Source organism: Rissa tridactyla, chromosome 11 (genome assembly GCF_028500815.1).
Source record: "Rissa tridactyla isolate bRisTri1 chromosome 11, bRisTri1.patW.cur.20221130, whole genome shotgun sequence".
Taxonomy (NCBI): Eukaryota; Metazoa; Chordata; class Aves; order Charadriiformes; family Laridae; genus Rissa; species Rissa tridactyla.
In genome coordinates, this window is record NC_071476.1 from 19,075,748 (window position 1) to 19,094,727 (window position 18,980).

General features: G+C 47.1%; 2 long non-coding RNA genes across 2 annotated transcripts; both read right to left on the reverse strand.

Annotated features, from left to right (window-relative positions):
- Nucleotides 1-2,771: 2,771 nt before the first annotated feature.
- Nucleotides 2,772-8,349, reverse strand: LOC128916357 (uncharacterized). The gene is made up of 3 exons (XR_008468941.1): nucleotides 7,719-8,349; nucleotides 6,433-6,581; nucleotides 2,772-3,393 (listed from the first exon to the last, which is right to left on the reverse strand). It is a non-coding gene; the product is annotated as an uncharacterized LOC128916357 (long non-coding RNA).
- An 891-nt stretch (nucleotides 8,350-9,240) lies between these two features.
- LOC128916358 (uncharacterized) lies at nucleotides 9,241-12,117 on the reverse strand. Its single transcript, XR_008468942.1, has 3 exons — nucleotides 11,597-12,117; nucleotides 10,300-10,422; nucleotides 9,241-9,369 (listed from the first exon to the last, which is right to left on the reverse strand). It is a non-coding gene; the product is annotated as an uncharacterized LOC128916358 (long non-coding RNA).
- Nucleotides 12,118-18,980: the final 6,863 nt, after the last annotated feature.

The window sequence follows — 18,980 nt, forward strand, 5'->3', positions numbered from 1 at the left end:
TGAAAAAAATATAATCCAAACTTTGTCTCAGATGGGGGGCAGTATATGTTCTACATCAACTGTTGGGGTACTTGGTCTATAAAGAGGCTGCTGTCCTCTTAACTTATGTGTAGTCAGTGTATTTTATGTGTAAAGATGAGCTTTGAAGGATTAACAGCCAGTCATGGACCATTTTGGAAAGGTATTTTCTTCACATTCAAAGCTGGCTTTTCTTCCCAGACACTCAGTCCTGCTATAGCAAAGACCTGCTTGCCAAATCAGAGCTGGTAGTAATGGGAATGGTGCAGTTCTCTTTGGGAGGGCAGGGCAGCTCTCATGCACACAGCCAACCCCGGGGTGGCCCAGGCCCCACTATTTTCTGGGAGTTAAAATTTGGTCTATCTGAGAACAAATACATACAGATATAAACACTGCTAGGTTTCTGTAGGGGCTGGTCTACTATCCATCCAGACTTGCCAAACACCACCTTCTTTGACCCAGACAGTCAGAATTTCAGGTTTGGTTAGACTGTAAACTGGTCAGCAAGAAGACGAAATTAACAGCCTGACAGTATGGAAGGGAGAGCTCCCCACAACGTATTTAGAGGACTGGAAGGTTACGCTGTTCAAGTTTATTGCAACTCCAGTACCATCTGACAAAGGTGAAAGATGAGATATGTCAGAATGAAAATTCACATGTGAAAAAGTGTTTTGGTGGTGAGTTAGCCCAGATACGTTACATCTTTTTCGTTCAAGAGCTCTGGTCACATCTCTTTCGTTCAAGAGCTCTGGTCACAACTCACCTGAAGAAGCTGGCAGTGTACCACTTCATACCTATGAATTTACATGATCTTGTGGCAACTGCATGTATTTATGCACCAGCTGGATGTATTTATGCACAGAACCTAGAGGTTTAAAGAGGTTTATTTGGGGAGGTACCTTTCAGAAAAATACCCTTGAAGGTTATCACTTTAAAGGAATACACCTGTGCCATAGGAGACGGTACGCACCTCGGCTTTGCCATTCAGCCAAGAGAACATCGCCCATCAGAGTCATTCTGCTTCCTTGCGCTGCACTTTGGGAATGCTCCACCATTCACACTGCTCTGGGCAAAGAGTGACTTGGGAGCTACTGGGGAGGAAGGGAGCCGGGACATGGAGTGAGGGGGAGCTCCGTGGCACACCGACACCAGCACTGCCTGCTACCGCTGTCAGTCTGGCGAAATCTAGGCTAGTCCCCACAACCCAGGCAGATGAGAGGTGCGGAAGTGACGCCGAAGGAGGAGCAAAGGAGAGAAGCAAGTAAAAGAACTAAGAGGAATTAACTGGTCCCAGAGAAGTGAAGTGGATCAGGAGCAAACACTTAAGTCAACAAATGGAGGGAGGAAACAAAGAAGAGAGAGACAAAAATCCTCACTTAGCAGTTTATAGCAACAAGTCCTAGGAGAACTCTCTGAGTTTGCATCCCTTGGAAACGAAGCCATCAATAATGCACTCCTGGAAAAGCATCCCCACTCGAAGTCTTGAACTGTATGGATCCAGGAAATATTAAATCCATCTGCTGTGGAGAAAATGTTTTATCAACAACAAAAAACCCATTTGATTTATTCTCTAGACACTGGGCCCAGACTCAGTCACTAAGCTGTGCTATCTAATGTGGTTAGACAACTTCTAGGGAACTAACCTCTTGTTGCCATTACTCACAGTATTTGCTTTTCCCCTATTGCCTTACTCATCTGATTCCTCCCTTCTTATTATGACTCTGGTTGAGTTGATAGGTCATAATTTATACTACAGGCTGAGGCTTTCATGCCTTTGTCGGTAACTTGAGCCAGGGAAGTGAGTTATTCTTGCCTTTGCCTTGTTTCTCTGTCTCATTCCTTCTCCGTCTGGGAGTTTAGCTAGACCTAGAACATACAAACTCTGTAGTACTACCCATCAGGAGAGAGACCGATTAGCTTTCCCTCCAGTTTTAGTTACAGTATGTGTCTGTGAGTATCTTTGGAAGAGTTTTTTGCTTAATACCGGCTATTTAATAGAAGCCTACAGTGATACAGCACCATTAGCCCCAAAGTGCTTTCCAAACCATAGATTTATCCACCGCAGTTATCCTAACGTTAAAACAGAGGCATTATTGGAGAAGAGCAGGCACGCAGTAGGCACTTTCCCTGCAAAGTGTAGCCCCTGTGTAGTGGGCTTTTTCCTCAGGCATTGTGTCCAGCCCAGCTCCAGACACTTCAAAAAACATCTCACCTACCTTTGATGCCAGTTAACTAGTTCCTCCCTTGTGGCTGAAAGCCAGAGCACAGATTACACTCGTTTTATGCAATAGCCCACTCGTGTTACACAGCAGACACAGACTAAAACTCCTCAAGTCCTGACAGAGAACCTGATTGCTTTCTCTCAGTGAGCACATGTGCCAGTAGTAGTACAGAATGGTTCTTCTCCATCTTCCTGGGCAAGGACTCACAGGCCAGCTATGTTTACCTGGAGTGAAAGGTCCATGAGACCCCCCTCATGTTGTGCAGCATGACCCAGTGTAAAATGCTCCTCTGTAAAATACCAATAACTTCAGCTAATTCTACTGTGATAACAAAATCAAGAATGGGTGGGGAAAGGATCCTACACTGACAAAAATGGCTGCCCTTCTAACATGCGCTCTCACATCCATACCAAAACGCTGGTTGCCAAATTGCATGAAGATGCCCGGATCACTTACTGGTAGACAAAAGGCAAAGGGTTCACATGGGGCAAAAATACCCCTCCCCTCCCTTCCCATCCCATCCCATCTGATCTCAAAAGAACCTTGCATTCTTCATCTTCAAAAAAGAGCTTCCTTAAGACAGAGAAGGGAGGCCCTACCTCAGCTGAGCATTTTCCTATTAGAATTTAGGACATTCTCTGTGCCTTCTACCATCAAGAGCTGAGCATGTTTGTTACCTGTGGCAGTGTAAGTCTGAGCTGGCTGGTTCTTGCCTAGGTGACATCAGGAGAAAAACATAAGGATTCAGTTAGGTAACAGTAAGGTATAATTGGGTGGCCACTTGAGACACATTAAATTTCTTCCCAGGAAGGGTTAAAAAGTTGAGAGTTCACCTGCCAATTTTTCAATAACCAAAGTCTTAAACCAAACAAAAGAAAGCCAAAACACACACACACACACACATCCCCCTCCAGCAGAGAGAAACATAGGAGAGAACTTGAATTAGCCCCAGCAATAAGGACAAATGCAGAGCTGGCCCGTGAAAATACGCTTTACCTGCTTCAAAAATGCCCTCGTGATCTTTTGAATTGGGGCAGCGATGCCTAATGTGCTGTTTGACAGCTGCCGCGGCCTTGCCAAGGGTGGTTCCTTCTCAGTGGTGAGTGAAGTGATTATTGTATCTGCAGTCAGCTAGACACTGCAGCGTGGAAACCTGGGAGATGAAAGGCACCATATAAATATACAATATTATTACTGCTATTACTATTATTTCACTGGCCTTTTGCCTCGCTTTCTGGTTGAGCAAGAGAATATGAGTATTCCTAAATGTCCCCAACCCTGCATTTAGTCAAGCCTCGTCTTTAGCACTGTAGACCTTCAGATATAATTTTTTCCCATCATCTCAGCTCACAGAGCCACAGACCATGTTTCTTTACTTGGTATTAACTTCAAAGTATTTTTCCTCTTAAAATACAAGTCAATGTTATTTGTTAAATGACTGTTTTGAACTTGGATCCAATATTTTTAGAAAAAAAAAAAAAAGTTTTGTTTTGTTTTTTAACTGGAAGGAATCCAAACTATCCACGGCTTTTATAACCCAACTTCCTTATGAGTCAGGACATTTACTGCCAGAAAAATATTATTTTAACTTTGTCAATGCAATATAGTAGTGACATCTAGTGGCTTTCATGAGCGTCATGATGAGCAAGGGAGAGGTGCAACTGGCAGGACTCGTGGGAACAGATCCAGTTCAGGGGTTTATTATGCCTTTGTTGAGAGTCAGTGGAAGCTAGATGAGCTCTTCTGTAGAGTTTACAAAAATTAGAAAATTCTAATAATATAATGAAAATAAACTCTAAGAGATTAACTTCTAATAGCATAGCACCCATGTGTGATTTCTTCAGATCACCTTTGTAACAAGGTAAAATTCATGACGTCCTTTATCCCAGCTGAAATATCTCATTGGTCAGATTAGAGAGCTCCTTCACCGTGAGCTAAAGAAACAATATTCTCAAATTTCTAAATCAATCTTCGGTCCAAGGCAATTTACAGACCACATAGCCTAAATGCCACGGGCACAGCCCAGCTCCTTTTGAAAGAATCAGGAGTTGTGCCACAATTTTCCATAGAGCAAGATCATGTCTTCAACATTATTTTTTTTCAAAGCTGAAGATCCTTCTCAGGCCTTGACCCAGGACACGTTTGCATGCAGACTTAACTTTACACTCAGGAATACCAAAAATAGATCAAGATTTGGCCTTTTAGTAACAGGATTGAGGCAGTGCAATCGCCAGACTGGCAGAGGCAGGACACGCTCACAGGGCTCCTGAAGTAAAACTGACACCAGAGTTTGGTAGAACTGTAACGCTTCCACTGCTGGCATGAAAGTTTATCATCAGCTCTGTAGCTTAAAATATCTTTTTTTTGTTAACTGTGGAATAGCATTAATATTACAACTAACTTCTGGGTTCCCTTTCTCCCTCTCAATGTGTTTGCCTGCGAAATTTAGTTGGGCACAAAAATTGCCAGATGTCCTCTGAAGACAGGGTTGGCTCTGCTTGTCTGACAATGCTCAAGCGGCTTTGGAGCTTCAGGCTACTGAACATTGCTGTGATTTCAAATTCTACCGTAGATCTTACACTTCTTTCTGTCCCTTCGAATCAAAAGTTCTTCATTACCTGGTCAAACTTTCCATGTAGAAGGCCCGTTTAAACAAAAAAAGGCTATAACTGAGAAAAAGCTGCTAATAATTGTTTTATTTAGTCGTGGACACTCTAGCTACATACAGAAAAGGAGATGAAATATTGGAAAACATATTTTGTATAAGCGTATTACCCTGCGTTGGCTGGCTGCAGCTTAGGTAAACCGCAGGATCGTTCTATAGCGGACGGAGATCTCACATGAGCTTTGCTGAGAAAGCCGGCGTTATGCAGCTGCTGGGTTATGGCTCTGCAGGTGCGTGCCTGGGCGTGTGCGTGTACATGTGCCTGCATGTGTTTTATTATGAAAGGATTTACTTTTCCATGCGCGGCAGTGACAGCACCCCAGAGGAAGTCATAGCTGGGAAGTATCTAATGTAATATTTGCACTGCGCCGGCAGCTTGTGTCCGCGTGCCAACGTTGTTGCTCCGCTCTCCCTCCTTGGGATTATTAGGGGGTTTGTAGCATTAAATATAACGACTGTCTTTGAAGTTTAGACTGAAGAACTGAGACGGTTTTTCCATGTTGGCAGTTAAGTCGCAGCCTTCTTCCACGGATGGCAGGCCAAGGAAACAAACGCTCAGCTCCACATCTGCCCGAAGCACCTCCAGAGATTCAACCTACTGCTTCCACCCTGGATGAGGCTTCCACCCCGGCCTTTGATTGCTGCTTGGCCCCCCCTCCATCGTGATCCTCCAGCCAGGCTGAGGTCAGGGGTGTCCTCCAGTGTCCTCCTCGGGCAAAGCCCCCTTGGGGCAACGCAGCCCCAGCCAAGGTTGTCTCCAGGATCTGGCCTGCTGCTGCCCACCAGGCAGCATTCCCCACATGCTGGAAAGTGGTGAGTCAGAGCAGCGGCTTGAGGGAGACTTCAAATGCTCCAAAAGGTCTGGCAGAAATATTTATACACCTGCATTTTCAAATATGCTCTACTTTCTCACTTTATAAATACATGGGATCCAGTTGAACACTTGGCCTAGCAGTGCCAAGCATGCCGCTTTTTATTTGATGAACCAGCTGTTTTTCTGGCCTGTTCATATAAACATATTTGTGTGTGTTGATTTTGCAGTTCATTGGGAAAAAGAAACAGATGACAGGTCGTATGTGCATTTTTGTCATGTATATAACTACCACATAGAAAATTCCCTTCAGCCCATTTACTTGTTTACTTTGCATGAAGGGAAGCAGCACATAAAACACTCAGAGAAGGCATGGAAGGTGGACTGCTAAAGCCTTTTTTTAACCAAACAGATGCAAAATCAGTTCGCAGTGGGCCTGTTTGCAGATCACCACGGGCTGCAATATCATCTGATACAAGTCCGCACACGGGACAACTGCAGCAGCCTGGATGGCTAGCTCCTGCTCACATATTCATTCCTTTGGTTTTGGCTTCCACAGCCGTGTTTCCATGTGTGAACTGGCACCGGCATTCAAGATTCAGACCAGGATTTCCAAAGGATCTGAGATAGCCCCTTGTGGCACTAAAATTCCACACCGGTTGGGCAGTTCGCTTCAATTATCTCCTTCCACACAGGTAGATGAGTCAAAAACCTACCCACTTATCTCCGGCGTTGCGCGTAGGTGGACAGCAGGCACAGGCTTGTGCTCCTCCCTGCATGGAGGCTTCTCAGGAGCTAACGCAATACGACAATCTCAACCAGCTCATAAAATTATAACGGGATGTCAAGGAATTTATTGCCAAGTCTGAAAAAGAAAAACATTTCAATATCCTATTATGGCCTCTCCCCAGCCCTATAACCTGCTGAGAACTAGGCTTTAAAATGCTGTACTAGCTGATCCCTCTGAACTTTGACTTCTATTTGGAGGCATTGTTTTTTATTCAGCTATAAATAAGCTGAATGATGGGCTTTTTTCAAGGGGGATGTGCATCTGGAACATTACATGGAAAACCTCAGGTTTATGCTCTGACAGTTTGTCTAGGCAGTAAAAGGTAATTGCATGTAACACCACAAAAGTTGTGCAATCCCCAACATAAGGAACTTTGCTTCACGCAAATCACTGGAATTAGACAAGGGATGGGATAGGATATACTCCCTGGAGGTGCCCGATTTCATCTCGCCAGTTTTATTCTTTATACGTGCCTTAAGAATCCATTTATAATTTAATATTTTGCTCTATTTCTGGTTGTCTTTGGGGCCAAACTGGAGAAACTAAAGCGCTATAAAATGGTTCATCCTGGTAAACTTTCACATTTCACCAGCTGCTTGAAATAGCTACAGTATATTTTCAGAGCTATCTGCCCCTCCCTTTTCATCAGCAATATCACCAAACTCCTTATTTCGTGAAGCAAATGAAATTTTAAAGAGACTGGTTTTGTGTGTGATTTTTTATTATACGATTTCACGGCCAAGCCAAAAGGGAGAAGACAAGTTAGCAAATAAAGCCCATTTCCCAAAAGAAAGGCTCGCATTCTTGATAATAGCAGATGGAACAATGGCAATGGATGTGCATAAGCCAACATGATAAAGCAGTGGAGCAGGACTAGCCAAAAAGATACGAGGTAAGCTCTGAAGTTTTATTTCATTTTGAAGAAAAAAAAGTAATACTTTCTGCTTCCTTTGGGATTTTACACAACTTTTCATTTCCCTGTATAGTTTTGAAAGCAGCTTTATTTGAAAGTGCTTTTATTTGAGCACTCAGACGCTCTTTAGAAGCGAGTGAGTGGCTTCACCGGGGAGAGGGGAGATGCGCCTGGTCTGCCTAACTGCTAGCCGTTCCTTTCAAGCGCGATAAGCAGATAGGGACCCCTTCAACTCTCTTCGTCAGCGAGACAACCCCAGTTGGTCTGGGCCCCAAAAATAAGTGAGGAGAACAACCTACTTAATCAACAGCTGAGACAGGTGGGAGAGAAAGCATTTCCAAGTTGCGTGGCAAGCTCATGTTCTCTGCAGTGGGGCCCCATTTTGTGCTGGGAAGAGTTAGGACTTCGAATCGCAGTGTCATGGGACGCTTTGGGCAGTGAACCGACTGCTGTTGGCTGGAGGTGCTGAGAGACAGTGCTGATCTTGCTGTAGCTCTGAAAATAGATCTGCACCTGCTATTAGCGTCAGCTTTGCCATCAAAATCCTGTCCAAGGGTGTAAATAACTTAAGAGTAAGAGAGATTTTGAAAGTAGACTCCACTCTTCCTCCCTATGAAGGAAACAATCCAGACAAGTAGTCCAAGGAAGGAAGCACAAAACAAACCCACACACGGCTAACAACTGTGCAATGAGAACGTGTAACAAACTAACCGAGATTAAAGATGTGGTCAAAGATCCAGGTATAAATTAACTTGAACATCCCGGAAGAACAATTAAATGAATTTGCACGTGCCAGCTTCTCTGCTCCTTTTCTTACCCTCGTTTTGCCTCGCACGTGGGTTCCAGGTTTGACAAAGCACTGGCTGGCTCTTTCTGTCTTCCATTTTGTACCTTCTGCCCCAAATCACAGTTGCAGTTGAATGTGGTTTTTATTCTGTGAATGAAAGTATGAAAAGATAATAGATGATAGCGTAAGTAAAAATTTCAAAGAACAGCTCATTATTTTAAACATTTCTATTCTGGGGTATGACTTGAGCTGCTGGAAATTCAATACCTGGGTTGCAAAGCAGTTCAACAATGCCTCTAAATTAATCTTCAACCACTCTGATTTCCAAAATCACATTTTCCAAAACCTTTGCCTATGAGTTCAAAATGAGGACAAAAAAACCCCAACCCACCTACTCCAGGAGGCAGGGAATCTTTATCCCCAGGCAAAGTTGGAGGGTATGCATTTGGGAAGAGGTTCTTCTTGAAGGTGCTCACAAACTATTTACAAGAAATAGCTTCTGGGATGCTGCTAAGAAGGAGCTAGGTAATGATATACACATAAGGAATAAAACCTGATTATACGGGGCGGGGTGGGGGAGGGGGAAGAGTGCAGTAGCTACTTCAGCTGTATACATCTGCTAGTTTAAGCTAACTGTGGGCTTGAGGTCACTGCACCACATGCTTTAAATCAATAGTTTTCATATTGCATGCGCAAGTAACATTTCGGTTCAAACTAGTCCCCACCTAGTGCCCAAATTTTCCCGTTTGATAAGCCACTTTGCTTACCCCAAACTCAGCCAAAGCAGAGCATGCACCAGCCTGTACGTGACTGGGACAAGCAGAAGGTCTCAGCTGAGAAGAGTCCTCATGCTGTCAGCCCATACAACACCACGTACACTTCCTAACCAACGTGATCCTGCTCCCACTGGGGAGTTTATTACTGGGAATTGTGCTGGATTTATGCCGAGCTCTCCTCAAAGACGGGGAATTAAAGCCACTGGTTTGGCACAGGTGAGCTTGAACTATCTCAAAATAAGCTAAAATAAAACTTGCCTTAGGGTTGTGTCCCCATTTCCCTTGAACTCTCATGGCCTTGTTGTTCACATGAACGCTGATGCTCTTCTCACACCGCACCGCAGCGTTGGCTGAGCAAAAAAGACACATATCCAGTCCGGGAAGCTCCTGCACAAAAAAATATTGATTTTCCTTAAAGAGGAGTATCATCTGGACGCCTGGTTCTATCACTGCAGTAACTGAGAAGGAGCATGGCCCAGCATACTTGGATTGTGTCACATGGGACAAGTTAAAAGCTCAGCAATGGGCTCAGGAATTGCCAAAATGTCATAGAGGTAGTGGAAGAAGTAAAAGTCTCGCCAGCTCTCACATGAATGTGTGTTGGCTCCAGCATTCATGCTGGAAGTCTTTATGTGGCAACTTGAATTTCCTCATTTCACTCCTCTTGTTTCAGTTATCCGGTCGTGGAGCGAAAAAGCAAAACAAAACAAAAGCACCCAACGTACATGATTAATCACTCGCTCTGCATAACTCGCAGTAAATAGCCAAAGGCTAGTCACGGCAAATAATTCACCAGCACTCTGCAAGCTGAAATACATTTGTATGGAGTGTTCAGCCAGTTCTGACTAGCAGCCTCTTAGAAATGGGTATTTGCAGGAAACTCATCAACAGAAGAAAAATACAGCATTTATTACAGGCTTCTAGGTCAGTTCTGTTATTTGCCTAATATGGCAAAACATGGTAAGGATGAAGCAGAAGGTGCAAACAAAGCATCAGAACACCAGCTGGGTACGAGGGTCCCATACCAGCTGGAAGGACACTTGACTTTATCACCATGCGGGATCCACACCTTTCAGCAACCACAAGTGAGGCACAATTTTCAAAAGCTTTGTTTAAATTCAGCGCTGTACAGGGCTCAGGTTTTCAAAAGCATGTGATACCAGACGCAGAGAGCCCTTTTGAAAGCCCAGCCACCCACCTTGGTCCCTAAACGAGGGCTGAACTCTGTTGGAACTAACCGTTCAAAGCTAATAACCTGGCTTCGGTCTCGCAGTGGTCATCAGATGCAGGAGAAAAGTGAAGGGTGAAAGATCTTACCCAAGATCATCAGTAGAAACGAGTTGCTCTGCAAACTTGTTTTCTAGCTGGGCTTCCCTCCCGCTGTAGCCCAGGTGGCACACGGCCTGAAACACAGATGGATCGGCACCAGCACATACGCAGCTGTAAATAGATCATATATAATGGTGTTTCATTTTGTATTCCCAGCTTGCCAACAGATATTAGGCCATGTGTCTGGTCGTGAGAGAGAGAACTTAAGCCCTGGAATAATAGCTACAAAATTTTCCTTTGTATATGGCTGTGGAATAAGGGCCCCTAAGCGAGATCAAGGTCCTGTTGTGGCCGAGTGAAACGATTCGCGTCAAGCCATGAAGCACCTGAAGCGAAGAGGAGCCCCCATCGCCGCACGCGGGATGGTACCCACCGGCACATGCTGCTCAGCAGCTCTGCCCCTGCTTCAGCTCTTCCTCCCAGCTCGGGTATCCACCCCACCACTTCAAATACCATCTGAAACGGTATCCGGGCAGAGTTTATACCAAGGAAATAATCTGGCAAAGCCAGACTTAGTAAAAGGCTTTCACTTGTAAAGGCTTTCAAAGAAGAGATGCTTGCCATCACTAAAACAGGAATACATTCTCTCCAATTATGACTCAGGTAGGCAGAAGAAGAGGTTTTGACGTTAAACCACTAGGGATAAAAACTGGCTTAAACATTAGGATCAGGATTTACGAAGTCCTAAACCATACAGTGATCTATTGGGACAATTTATACTAACATTGGAATTAAGAACAGAGAAATAATCATGACATTTCAGGCTACTTCTATTTCTGTGAGGTTCTGCTCACAGCATATTACTTTCTTTCTTCCCTTTTTTTTCTTTCTTTGCACGCAGAGAACCCAAACCCACTATTACTGACACAGGTACATCTCAGACCAACAGCAACCAGAAAATCAGCAAAAAAGAAACACAGAAAAGGGAGAAGTTCTGCTCTAAGGCGTGGTTCCCCCAGAAATTAGGCTGCTCTAAGGTTTCTTACCCAAATACAGTATCTATATTCGCTTTCCCTCTTGCATCCATGCAAAATAACTGCACTCCAAAAGAACCACAGGAAAAATACCAAACCACCAGCACAGGCAGGTCTTTGTGGGACCTGTTTGATGGTATGACTTGTCATTGCAACAAAACGTCACTGGGCAGTTTAGGGCATTTTGCCCACGCGTTTACACCCTGCCGCTGTGTTAAACAGGGCCCCACTGTATCCAAAACACAAAAATTCTAGTGCAAAATGCCTGCAGGCTTAGCATTTTCCCCACAGATCATGCAAGGTAAAAAGACCTCAAGTATGTAGATAATCAGAAGGGGCAGTACAGACGAGACAGACGCAGTACAAGAAACCAGTTCGTATATGCAGGCTCAAAACGGCGAATATCCACGTTTCGGGATGGCGTGCATCCTGGCAAATACACCAAGGGGGCACCCAGTCTGTTTTCTTGCCCAGCAACAGTACCGAGAGTGTTCCTCTTACAGAAATAAAACCGGATGCCTGTTTTCTCTGCTCTGGAGAGCTCACCGAGATCTTCCCAAGCGACCTCAAAGCGCAAGGTGCTACGAGGAGGACATGTGAGCCAGCACATGCTTGCACCTGACAGCATTAACGTGCTGGTCACGGTGAGAAAATCATCTCAAACACCTGCTAATCCCGCGCCTCTGCAGCCAACCCGGCCCCGCCAGCGTGGCCTTGAAGGAAAAATTAATTCATTCTTCAGCGTCGCTATTTGCCTTGCTGGTCACGCAGGGCTCATTTTGGTATTGCTTTCATTGCTGCTCTTGCCCCGAATATATGATTTCTCTCCTTCCGTTCCAGTTTGCTTTCCAAGCCCTGTCAAGACAACCAGTGCAGGCATTTATGGCCTTTCCGTTTGCTGAAATGCGATCTTTAGTAAAGCAAAGTCTGACCTCTCTCGCCTTTCAGGCCGGCGCAGCTTCCTCTTAAGGTGGCACTGGCAGTGGGCACGCAGCGGCTTTTTCACGGAGCAGCGAGGATGCTGCTGAGTGAAAAGACAACATTTTTGCGAGGTGAACAACGCAAACTCACAGCGCACACGCACCCAAACCCATGCCTTTGTCACATTTCCAGAGGGACTGCTGGTGCGACCCGAAATCCCACAGGAGGACGTGAGGACCATCAGTGCATCTCTGGCAAGCAAGAGATTCAAACTGCAGCACGGTCACTCTTATACATCCTTTTTTCCCCCCCTTTTTTTGCTTTGTTTTAACAAATAAATACACAGATACCTCATTACTGAGGCCCAGCCTGGCACTCTCTTAACCACATGCTCGCTTTAAAAAAAAAAAAAAAAGTCCAAAAATTCTCCCATGTGAACACAAGCACTTCCACACCAATCTTTTTCCAAGTCCTGCTTATAATTAAACTCCCTGGCGTAGTATCATCGTCTTCCGAGGTCCCGTCCCAGCCTTTAACCCGGCGGCTGTCCCCATGAATTTGGCAGAGGTACGCGGTGATGAAGCTCACCATCCCAGCCGCTCGGCAGCTGCCTGCTGCTGTGCCCTGCTCTTTGAGCTGCTCCGCGTTCCCACCGAGCCTCTCCTGTGCTTCGGAAGATGCTCCATGGCTGTTGCCGGGGCAGACCACGCTAAGGAGCACGCTGCGCCATCCTCTCCGTTTCTCTCCTCTCTCCCCGAGCCAGTTTGTCTTTTCTCAACATTAATAGAAGATTTACAAGATTGCGTAGTGTGTTGAGAACGGGATCAGGAAGCACATCTGTGTGGCAGCATCCTCCCCCTCACTCTGCCTGCCCAGGCTCTCCCCTCCGATTCTCGCTTGCTTTTGGGCCTTTCGTTCGTGAATTTGCATTATTTTGACAGTTTTTGACATGAGCATCGCGAAAAGACAAAATCAGATGGACATAATGTGGGGGTACATGTAGGGTGCATGAGCTTTGCTGTAAACGTAGGCTGAAACAGCCGGTAACTCCAGCCTGGGATGATCACGTCCGAAGGAAAGCCTTGCCGCAGACAGCGTTGGCACGGAGGTTAATGCAACGCACCGATCCAGCCACAGGCTTTATCCAAGGGGTAAACTGCTTTTTCCCTCCACGCTGCAGCTCCTTAGAAATACATAGGGATAGTGCCTCCTTTCTCCCATCCTTTTTTGGCCTTATCTGTCCAGAATAGATAATATTTTAGAAAAATATATATACATTTCTACAGCAGATACAGCCTCAGCATTTGTTCCGTTTTCAGGATACCACATAATGATATTTTTTTTCTAAGGTGAAAGATTTGGAGTCCACAGCTTTGCTGAGACAGATCAGAAAAATCAAGCTAACCCCAGGCTGGAATGAACTCCCCAGCTGAAGCTCTGTAAGCCAGCACATCAAGACAGCAGGAAGTCTTGGGAGGGTGGTAAAATTAAATTTTTCCCAAGCAAAACATTTTTTATTAATTTGATAACCACCAGCGTTTTATTTTGACATTAACTAAGATTCCAATCTAGATAATGGGAAATGGCAGCTTTCTGTTAAAAGCTGAGGGATTTATTCTTTTATATATATATATATTTTTTTTTTTTTTTTTTTTTATAACATTCACATAGCTTAGAAGCATTTGCTCCGTTTCTGATGGAGAGTTTCACCTATAAGCAGCATACACGGGTATGTGTTTTAAAAAATATTTCCATATGCTAAAGGAATGCAAATGGTTGCCAAAGAAAGTGGCTGTTACAGCAGCAGGCTGGGGCTGTTTTTAAAGGAAAAAACTGCTGCAGAAACGAGGTATCCACAGAGGTGCACTAAAGCAACACTAACTGCAGTGACCTTGAGATGACCTAGACCTCCTCATATTACAAAAATGAAAAGGGAGTTAGAAAATCTGAGGCCAATTAGGCGCTTTTTTTTTTTTTTTTTTCCTGGAGACATGATGAAATTTCCTGAAACAAAAACTTTAGCAAATTCTATAAAATACTTCTAGCTTTGGTGGAAAAATAAATTATTGCCTTTTTATCTCCTCATTCCTGAGGCGCAGAGCTGGCCCACTTCTGTTTGTGCAGATGGATTGGAGGGAAAACACCCAAAGAAGGGCCAAGTGGTGAGATTCTTGGCACGAGCAATTAAGTGTGAAGTTATTCTCAGGGCTGCCTATTTGTTATTGCAGCAGGAATCATTAAGATTATATGGAAAGATATTGTCTGGGAAAAAGTGTGAAGTAAGGATTATATGTCCTGAAACGCGATTAGCGAGCAAAGCATCGTCTGTCCTCGACGGGGTCTCTCTGGACCGGCAATACGGAGGTGGCTGCGCTCAGGTGGCTCCCAGGACGCCTGGCTTTTGGGCTGAACTTCACTTCTGAAGCACATCCATCGCCCAGGCAGAGAGGCAGGAGCCGTCACTGAAGAGAAGGTTGTCTCTTCACTGCCCTCCACCGCTTCATACTCATTCGTGTCCATCCCAGTGGATGCTCGTGGCAGCGCGCAGGTTCTAGAGGGTTCAAGGTGCTGCGGAGCATCACTCCTGTCATGTGTGGGCAGAAGCTGATCCTGGGGGAGGGTTTGGTGTTCAGCAGCTTCCCGCCGCCGCAGCAGAGGTGGGTGTGATGGCTCAGCCTCCCCTTGAACACGTCCCCCGGTGGCTCTCCCAGGGAGACTCACGACTGCCTGGTCTGCACGGGCTGCTGGCACGGGGTCTGGACAAGTGGTGGGAGGAGACCCACCTGCAGGGAGAGCTGTGCCCTCGGCTCGCAGCTGAAGACAGCTTGTCCATTCAGGGGTTACCTCCTCCCCGAGGACACAGCCGAGGCTCCAACAGATTGTGCACCTCGTGCACCAGGACGGTGGCCCCTCCCCTGCCCCATGCCTGGGTGGGCTCCCCAGCCAACAGGTACCAGAGCCAAAATAGTAGGGCAGAGGAGGGCTGAAGGGTCCCTTCGCTCTTTGCTGCTGTCTCTCCACCGACTCCTGCTGACTTCCATTTCCCAAGACAGTCATGAGGAGATGGGGAGCACCAGGAGTGCCAGCTCAGCTCCACACACTAGCAATAACAGAGAGCCCAGGGACAGCATTTTCAACTCTTTGCTGTCCCATCTGTCACCAGGGCCATCACTCCAGGAGGCAGTAGATTTCTCCACCCTTCCCTTGCAACAACAGCTCACTTCTTACACCTCACTGTCCACGTAGCTACAGCTGAGGCCCAGCGTTTGAAATGAGGTCCCCAGTGATGGACAGGCTCCATGTAGGCTGTGAACCCCACGGCCACAAAGCCAGTGTCCGCAGCAGTCCATGGTGGGCTTTGAACCTTAGGGACCTGCTGGCTGTTGTACATCCATCCCTGCTCTGGGACCACCAGGTAGGTGCCCCACAGATTAGATTTAGCTCACAAGGCAAAGGGCTGACCCCCACCAGTGACTGTCCGTTGCCTTCTCCATCCAGGAGGTACTGAGCAAGATCCGTATTGATTTCTCTACGAAATGGGCACAACCCGGACAGAGGAGGCATCTCCGCAAAGCAATCTTTCCCTGCTACCATCGCTTGCGACAGAGCACAAGGGTGACCGGCCGCTGTGCTGCTCTTCCCATCCCCGTGCCCCTCCGTCTCTGCAGGACATGTCCACGCTAAAACCAGTAAGCCATTCTCTCTCCTGCCCAAGGGGAAGAAGACGTTTGGGGCAACACCACCCTGGCCACTTCCCCATGCCTCTCTCCCTCACTCAGCGCAACCGCATTCAAGAGGGAAACGTTTGCAACGCTGGTGGTTTGGACTTCTGCTTTCACAGCTTGAGTCTCGTGGCATCTGCTGCGAAGCGCGACAAGGGTTTGGCGAGCTCACCAGGGGCATGTGCCGAGATAAAGGGGTGCCTACGGGTGCTGGGGAGGAGCCGGCAGGGTGTCTTTGCCCATCGCTTGCCAAACCAACCCAGGAGGGATTTGAAGCTGGCGACGCCTGTGTGGAGAACTCCAAGCGCGTTTTCTCAACCGATTGCCCCCGAGGAGCCGCGACGAGCGGGCTGCAGGGTGAGGCGTGCAGGCAGACGCAGAACTCATCAGCAGATGCCGTGTTTAGACAGGAAAGACCTGCGAGATCATCGGGTTCATCTGCTGGCGAGCAGCTTCCTTGGGCTGACACCAGAAATCCCACAGACAAGAAGAACCTGCATTCCTCGGACGGGGCCGGATTACCCGAGCGCGAGGGCTGCTCCGGGTTTACAGCCGCCATCAGACTGCAGGAAAAGCGATCCGGGGAGAGAGGGTGGTCGGGCTCCAAACCTTTCCAGATGCAGCCGTAACTAAATACCGTTCCCACAGCGCCGATGGTGCTCAGGCAAGGCAGCGGAGCAGCCTCAGGTCACTAGCCAGGAGAAGACAAAATGGGTTTATTTCTATCGCTTAATCGGACACATCCAATTGTGCTGTGCCGAGATGCATAAACCACGTTGAAAATTCTGTGGAATCTCTCTTTGAGTCAGTTGTAATTTTGACTTGCTAAATTACCACTTAGAATATTAAAAAAAAAAAAAAAGTCTAAATGCTAGAATTAAAGGAAGATCTTCTAAGGATAAGAAATAACTATTTCAACCAGTGCTAACAGCTTTTAGCGGGCACATACCACATATTTACTGACAGCCAAAACAGCCAGGGAAAGCGAGGGAGCTCAAACAACTATATCTAGAGACATCTAGATTGAAATAAGTCCTTCATCCTGCTGCAGTACCCGGACTCAGCCCCGGCTAGGTCTTCAAAGGGGGATGTTAGCTGTAGGTTTGGGTAATTACTGCTGATTTTTGTCTTCTTATGTGCTGGATTCTGGTTATATGGAAAATAAAAAGCATTTCTGCAGCAGGCACACAGCGCAACCATGAAGACACCTTCCCACAGCAGTATTTTTTCCTGGCGTGGGAGCGATTAACAACTGACCTGCATCCTGGTACTCCACAGCACAAATGCTTTGACAGTGTCCAGGGAAAAGCTGGAGCTTGGGAATGCTCCATCCCACTGCGCTCCCGAGCGGTGGCCGGCGGGACGAGGGGTGCGACACGGCGCAGGGCGGCCATAAAACCTGCCACTGACACAGAGCATGGCATTCGCTCGGCGGGCTGGGCCCGGGTCACAAGAAAAAAAACAACATCAATCCACCACAGAGCAACCAAAAGGCAATTTCAGCATCCCCCAGGGTGGGGCGTAACCTGCGCCGATGGTTACAGCCTGTCCCAGCGGTGCTGCGAGCGATGCAGCCGGTGTCTGGTGCATGGCTCTGCTTCTCTCCACCTCTCCCAGCGGAGCAGCGCATCCCAGGGAGGGCTGCCTCCCTGTAGAGGTTGGTTCTGGCTTGGGATTTTTAGGAAAAGCACGGTTGGGGTGAGGTGGAGAAGAGGATCTTTCCGGAATTTATTTTTTGCATGATACCTATGCTCTTTCTTTAGGAGAAGTTGTCCCTGAGGCTTGCTGCGGCACTCAGGAAGGTGGAGCGGTGTCTACCATGTCTATCTGGAGTGCTGTGTCCAGCTCTGGAGCCCTCAGCACAAGAAGGACATGGACCTGTTGGAGCGGGGCCAGAGGAGGCCCCGGAGATGCTCAGAGGGCTGGAGCCCCTCTGCTGTGGGGACAGGCTGAGAGAGTTGGGGTTGTTCAGCCTGGAGAAGAGAAGGCTCCGGGGAGACCTTGGAGCCCCTTCCAGTCCCTAAAGGGGCTCCAGGAAAGCTGGGGAGGGGCTGTTGGCAAGGGCATGTAGCGACAGGCCGAGGGGCAATGGTTTAAACTAGAGCAGGGCAGGGTTAGATCAGACATTAGGAAGAAGTTCTTTCCACTGAGGGTGGTGAGACACTGGCCCAGGTTGCCCAGAGAGGCGGTGGAGGCCCCATCCCTGGAGACATCCAAGGCCAGGCTGGATGAGGCTCTGAGCAACCTGATCTAGTTGAAGATGTCCCTGCTCACTGCAGGGGGGTTGGACTAGACGGCCTTTAGGGGTCCCTTCCAACCCAACACATTCTATGATACTATGTCCCTCCACTCCTGGCATCCCCGCGGCTCTCGGCGCAGCGCAGAGGGAGGTCCGTGTCCTGCACGGAGGTGCTCTGCCCATCCCCACTGCCAGCGACGCCGTGCTGTTTAACTCAGGCTGGAACCTTCTGGCTGTCAGAAACCCATAGCCCAGAACGTCACGCACCTTGAAAATAAGGACTGAGGCCTTGATCTTGATCCAATGGGATATTGTGGTTGCTGCTGTCAAAATACAGATGCCGAGGGCATGAATCTGGACTTCTCTCTCTTGGAAAAGCGCCGGGAACTCAGTGCTGTAACTCGCTCTCCAGGTGAAGCAGGCGGCTCCTGTGGGAAACTCAGTGTCCCTCAGGACTAGGCTCCAATGGGCAGCACGAGGAGTTGCATGAAGGTGCTGGCCCCACCGGCCCCGGGGTTTCCTTCCAGCTCGGAGATTCACATTCTCTCGACAGCTTTCGTTTGTTTGGGGTTTGGCTTTTTTTTTTTTTCGTTTGTTGGTTTTTTACGAAATACACCCTAATTTCACCAGCCATATTAGAGAAACAAATTTCCCATAAGTTAACTTCCTTAGCAACCGATTAATTTCAATAAAGCTACTAAAAAACAACGAGGGAAAAAAAACAACCCAGAAGATACCATTTTGAATCTTTTTTGTGACGATTTGTCCCTATTTCTCTTCACCTGCAGGAAGCAAGCGAGCACCGCACAGCAA